The sequence below is a fragment of the Elephantulus edwardii genome, unplaced genomic scaffold (assembly GCF_000299155.1).
Source record: "Elephantulus edwardii isolate Elephantulus edwardi_28Jun2011 unplaced genomic scaffold, EleEdw1.0 scaffold00039, whole genome shotgun sequence".
Lineage (NCBI taxonomy): Eukaryota > Metazoa > Chordata > Mammalia > Macroscelidea > Macroscelididae > Elephantulus > Elephantulus edwardii.
Genome location: NW_006399789.1, coordinates 966,475 through 972,953, shown reverse-complemented (window position 1 = coordinate 972,953; position 6,479 = coordinate 966,475).

Genomic DNA, 6,479 nt, shown 5'->3' with positions numbered 1-6,479 from the left:
GGGCACTTACTTGGGTTGTTTCCAAGTCTTTGCTATTGTGAACAAAGCCACAATAAACATGGGTGTGCATATATCTGCTTGGGTGGCAGGTATAGTACTTCCCAGTAGTGGAATTGCTGGGTCAAATGGTATTTCTATTTACAGCTTTTTGAGAAAGTGCCATACTTCCTTCCATAGTGGCTGTACCATTTTACATTCCCACCAACAGTGAATAAGGGTTCCAGTTTCTTCACAACCTCACCAGCATTTGTTGTTTACTGTTCTGTTAGATTTTGCTATTCTTTTTCTATTCTCCGATTCCAGCACTTTGCACATATCCTTTAAAATTGTCCTTTGTCTTCTCAAGCTTCCATTTGAAATTTTCTATTCATTTCTTTATTTCCATTTCTCTTCCCTTTCTTAGCTTTTTAACCACTAGTGCAATTTCCAATCTATCCTAGCATTCATTTTTGTCTTTTCTTTCTCCTCTGCCTTTGTAATGACTTTTCCTTCTCTTTATTGATGACATACTTGGCATCATCCCAGAGCTCATTAGGTTTTTGATAGTGTTATCCTTGAGACACTTTTTAAATTCAAGTGAGATAGATACAAAGTTGTACTTTCGTTCTTGAGTATTATTTTCAATTTCTATCAACTTCAATTTGAACTTACACATAAATAATTGATGGTCTGTTCCACAGTCAATACCTGGTTTGGTTTTGACTGCAGATATCAAGCTTCTCCATTGATTCCTTTTGTCCAGTGATCAGTTATAGTCTGATTCCTGTAGTAAATTAGGTATAGTCTATATGTATAATAAACATCTGTGTTCCTTAAAAGTGTTATTATGAATAAATCATTAATGTATAAAACTCAATCATTTGAATTTCTGTATTTTCCAACTACCATTCCTCATTCTTTGTTTCCAATTTTTGCATTCCAGTCACTAATTATTATTAATACACCTTGACTACATGTTTGATCAGTTTCAAATGCCAAAATTAATAGAATTCATCCATTTCCTTATCTTTGGCTTTATCTTTTGGGGTGTGTATTTTAATAATAATTGTATTAACAGGTATTGCTTATATGCATACTAATAATATTTATTACTCAACGTGTTGTACTCAAGGGTAAATCTGTTTTTAACATTGTGTTTCAGTTACTATTGATCTATTCCTATTATTACCTCATATTTTAAAGTACCTCTTGAATCTTTCCTATTTCTTCCCACCTCCATCTGCCCATTAAACTCTGCTATCCTATATTTCTACATTTCACTTCTTCCCCATTCACTTTGCGCTTTGATTTTCCCCTTTTGGATATTTATAAATATCTTATTCTGTTGTCCTTCTATTTTCACACTAATGTTTTTATGCAGTATTTGTCCTTTTGAGATGAACTTATAGCCTCTAGACTTTCCTATATTATATTTTATGAAGTTGTTATTGTTATTGCTTATTGCTGTGTAGTATTTCATTGTATTACTATATCACAGTGTCTCAAGCTATTCATTTGTTTATGGGCATTTAGGCTATTTTCATTTTCTTGTAAAAAAAACTGTTGTGAACATAGATTCATAGGTAAATCAGGCTATATCTTGAAATGGTCTTTTGAATTATGAATGTAGCACCATTTTTCTTCAATGTTTCTTTTCCAACATAGTAGATCATATGATTCTCAGATTCAAAGTAGCAAATGTTGGTTCATCTCAAAATTTGCTAATTCCTAGAATGTAAATATTTATATGTACTATTTCATTTTATACAACCTTCAATTTTCGTACATTCACACTTTGTAAATTTCATGCTCAAATTGTTAATGGATATTTGCTTCTCCCAGTTTTTAATATCATCCCCTCTCTATCTTACAGTGATCGCCAGTTATTTAAGAACTGGATAAGCAGTCCTTCTCCTTCTTTTTCTTGTTATGTGTCTTCAAGTCAACTGTGACTGATAGTGACCCGATACACAATAGCTCTGAGCCTTGTTCTATCTTGAGTCAATTTCGCCACCTCTATCACACCATACCCCATTACCCCAGTTACTCTGTCAATCCATCTTATCTATGATCTTCCTTTCCTGCACTGTCTCTCTAGCTTTCCACACATAATATCTTTTCTACAAGGACTGATTTCTTCTTGCAAAATGCCTAGACTATGTTAGATGAGCTTCATAATCCTTGCTTCCAAGAAACAACCTGGTTTCGGTCTCTTCAGGACAAAGATGTTTGTTCTCTTGACAGTCCATAGTATCCTCAATATCATTCTCCAGCACCACAGCTCAAAGGCATTACTTCTTGTTCTAGCTTCCTTAGCCAGTGTCCCGCTCACCGATGCATAGCAAGTAACTGCAAAGACTAGCCTGAATCAGGCATATCTTAGTCTCTAGACTTACATCATTGCTTCAGAGTGTTAAAAAGCAAGGATAACTCTCTTCTTCAGAACCACTATTCAAAAACATCATTTCTTCTTCTGTCACCCTTGGTCATTATCCAGCTTTTTGATGCATAACAGGTAGTCCAGAAGACCATGGCCTGGATCAATTGCACCTTAGTCTGTACACTGACACAGTTGTTCTTCAGCATTCTGGAGATGTACCTGACAGTAGATTTTCCTAGTGTGGTTTGTCTTTTGCTTTTTTGGTTGCTGGTGCCAATAATGTTGATTGCGACCTGACCAAGCTGAAATTGCTAACAGTCTTAATTTCTTTTCCATCTATCATGGTGCTGCTAGTTTGCCTAGGGCTAAGAATCCTGAGAATCTTTGTTTTATTGATGTTGAGTTTCAAAATATATTGAAGGCTGCTGTCCTTGACCTTCTGCAGCAAACACTTCAGGTTCTCCTCAATTTGGGCAAGTAAGATTATGTCACATGCATAACACAGGTTATTTTACTCTAAAGAACAGAAATGTCCACTTGCCCTGCCAGCATTTCCCTCTGTTCCCTCACCTCACCCTTCTGGAGCCTCCCTCCCTCTTCCCCCCAACTAATCCCTGATAAAATGGCTCAGGCCTCAAGCCACTTCTATCTACTAATTATCTCTCTACTCCCCAGTTATGTTGGTGCTTTGGGAGGATCTTGGCAACTGATACAGGTAGTTTGTCCAGGTGTCTGGTCTTGGCAGCTGGGTGACTAGATGCTTCAAGGCAAGTGGACAGGACTACTACCACATGAACCCAAGGGGAGGAGAGATCAATACCAAATTTGTCAGCTGTGTCATGGTGGAGGGTCTTTCATCTGTTCTTTAGAGTGAAATGCTTGTCTGACAGATATTGTTCTAAAGCTGAGCATTGAAATTAAGACAGTCTGGGAGGAAGGATTGACCATCCACTTCTGACCTAACAGACCTTTGAAAACCCTACGAACAAGAGAGTACACTTAGATTACACTAGCAAATATGGCACCGAGGCTGAGCCTTCATACCGGGAAACACAACTGAGGAGGAACAGTTGCAAACCGACATGAGTAATTAAAACTTTCAATGGGAGAAAGATGTATATCGGAAAATTGGGCATTTTTATGGAACAAAAGGAACACAGAAATATTGACATACCGAGCATTTGGTGAGCTGAGATGACATTGACTGGCAGGTGAGATTGGCATGGGACATTTTGAATTAGACAATTATATGATCTATTACACCAGAAATAAAAAGGTGAGGAAAAAAATGAGGCTTCATTCATAGTCAAAAACACGTTTTCTAGATCCATTCTTCTTTTAGTCAGTACTAATCTGGAAGCTCTACTGAAATCTGATTATCAAAGATTACCTGCTGGTTTCAAAATACTAGTGGCACAGGTTCCAGGGCCATAGCAGCCAAAAAGCTATCTCAGTACAATGACGGACAGACAAGCACTGTATTCACAAGAACAAATGCAAATTATGAGCAAGCAAATACAAACACACACACACCAAAAAACCACACATGTGTTTATACATTCACAGAAATCATATATATATATATATAATTTGTTATTGTTGTTAGTGCCATCGAGTCGTTTACAACTCATAACGACCCTATGTACAACAACCCTAAACCCTGCTCTATCCTGTGCCAATCGCATTGCCTCTGACACACCCATCCCGATTACTCCAGTCACTGAATCAATCCACCTCATAGATGGTCTTCCCCTCCTGCGCTGTCCCTCTACTCTACCCAGCATGATGTCCCTCTCCAGAGACCTGTCTCTCCTTACAACATGTCCAAAGTATGTCAGACGAAGCCCCAGAATCTTTGCCCTCTCTAGGATGAATTTGTTTGTTTTCTTGGCAGTCCATGGTACATTCAATACTCTTCTCCAGCACCACAGCTCAAAGGCGTCAATTCTCCTTCTGTCCTTCCTAGTCATTGTCCAGTTCTCTGATGCATAACAAGTGATTGCAAAGCCCATGGCCTGTATCAGGCTCACCTTTGTCTCCAAAGAGACACCGTTGCTCTTGAGTACTTTATACTCATACATACACACAAATTATAAACAGTGCCATGCAAGCCTATCCCTCACCTCCCCCACCTCCCACTTCAATATAGCAAACTGGCAGATAAATGCTGTATCTCTAACAGCAAACTCTAAAAACAAGGAAAGGTGAAGTTATTAGCAGAGCATGGCTGATCCTACAGACTTAACCCTGCTAGAATGGTTCAGGCCCTAGTCAAACCTGCCATCTGTCTGGGTGCTCCAGAGTAAAGACAGCTCTAGCAGAACCTGGCTGCTCCCATTGTCTGCTTGACTGTTGCTCCCTTACAAAGGTGGTGCTCTTACCCTACCTGGCTGCTCTACCCATCTACTTAGCTACTGCTGTTGCTACTGATGAGTAAAGATGGCGTTCTGGCCAACTCTGGCTCTGCTCGCCTTCTGCTTTGCTGCTACGCACTGGTGAAGATGATTCTCCAACTATGCCTGGTGCCCATTTTGTACAGAGCTGTATATGTTGAGTTCCAAATACACAATAGACCTTGGCACAACAGAATATTGCCACCACACCAAAGCCGATAAACACAGTAAGAAGCAATTTTAAAGGCCATGGCTTGGATTAGGCATAGCTTGGTGTTTAAATGGAAATATTCCTCTTTATCACTTTGGGAAGGTCTTTGACAGCATATTTTCCTCAATACAATAATAAATATATATATGGATTTCTTGACTGTTGGTATTATGGATCTTGATTATGAATCTCAATTAAAAGAAATTATTAAGAATATTAGTCTTTTCTCCTTCTCTCATGACATTGCCTATTGGTCCATTAATAAGGAATTTTGTTTTGTTTTGTTTTTATGTTTAAAATGTACCCTATATTGAAGACTGTAATTTTTGATCTGCTGCAAATTCTTCAAGTCGTCTTCACTTTTACTAAGAAAGTTTTTTCATCTGCATGACCCAAAATGTTTATGACTCATCTTCCAATCCTGATGTGAAAGCTTTCTTTATATGGTCCAGTTTCTCAATTGATTTGTTGACTCTATTAATTGAATAAGTATGGGAAATGATACAACATTGACGAACAATTTTTCTGATTTTCAATCATGCAGTGTTCCCTTGTTAGTTTTGATGACTGCTTCTTGGTCTATGTAAAGCTTTCCCATAAGCACGAATAAACGCTCTGGAATTGTCATTCTTCTCAATGTTAGCTATAATTTGTTATAATCCACACAGCCAAATATCTTTGCCTAGTCAAAAAGCCCCAAGGAAACACTTTTTTGGTATTCTCTGCTTTCAGACAAGGTACTCCTAAAATCAACAATGATATATATCCCTTGTGCCAAGGGCTCTTTTGAATACCGCTTGAATTTCTGGCAGTTCCCTGTTAAATATGCTTCCAACTGTTTGGGGATAATCGTCATCAATATTTTATTTACAAATTATACCAATTATATCTGTTCAATCACATTTTTTTGGTGAATAGAAACAAAGATAGTTTTCTTCCAGTCGGTTGGTCAGGGAATTTTCTTCCATATTAGAAGATACCATATATTAGAGCCTAAAAACAAAACAAAACAAACAAACAAACAACCCAACCAAAAAACCACCATATAAAGACTATATGTGTGTATGTATGTTTACATATGTGTATATACATATATTTGTGTGTGTTTTTATAGCTATACACACACATATAGTGCAAATAAAAGACAGTATCCTAATATTTGTTAAAGAATTTGCTTAATAATGTGACATGGATTGTTATATTAGAATGATCCCTCTTTCCTTATAGCTTGTAGTATATGGTTTATAATAATGTCTAGGCTTAAAAATCATATGAAATCTGGTATTTCCAGATAGTCTTTATATATAACTTAGATATTTTTTCCTAAATGTATTGTTCCAATTAAAATTGATTTCCCACTTATAATTTATCTTACAAAATATGCTGAAGCTCTCTGAGTTCCCACAATCCTTTGCATTACCCAGAAAATCCTTGTACAAACTTTGAGATTCCCTTATGCACTTCTCTGTTAAATCATTTATAAAAATGTTAAATAAGGCATATGCTGGTCCTGCTC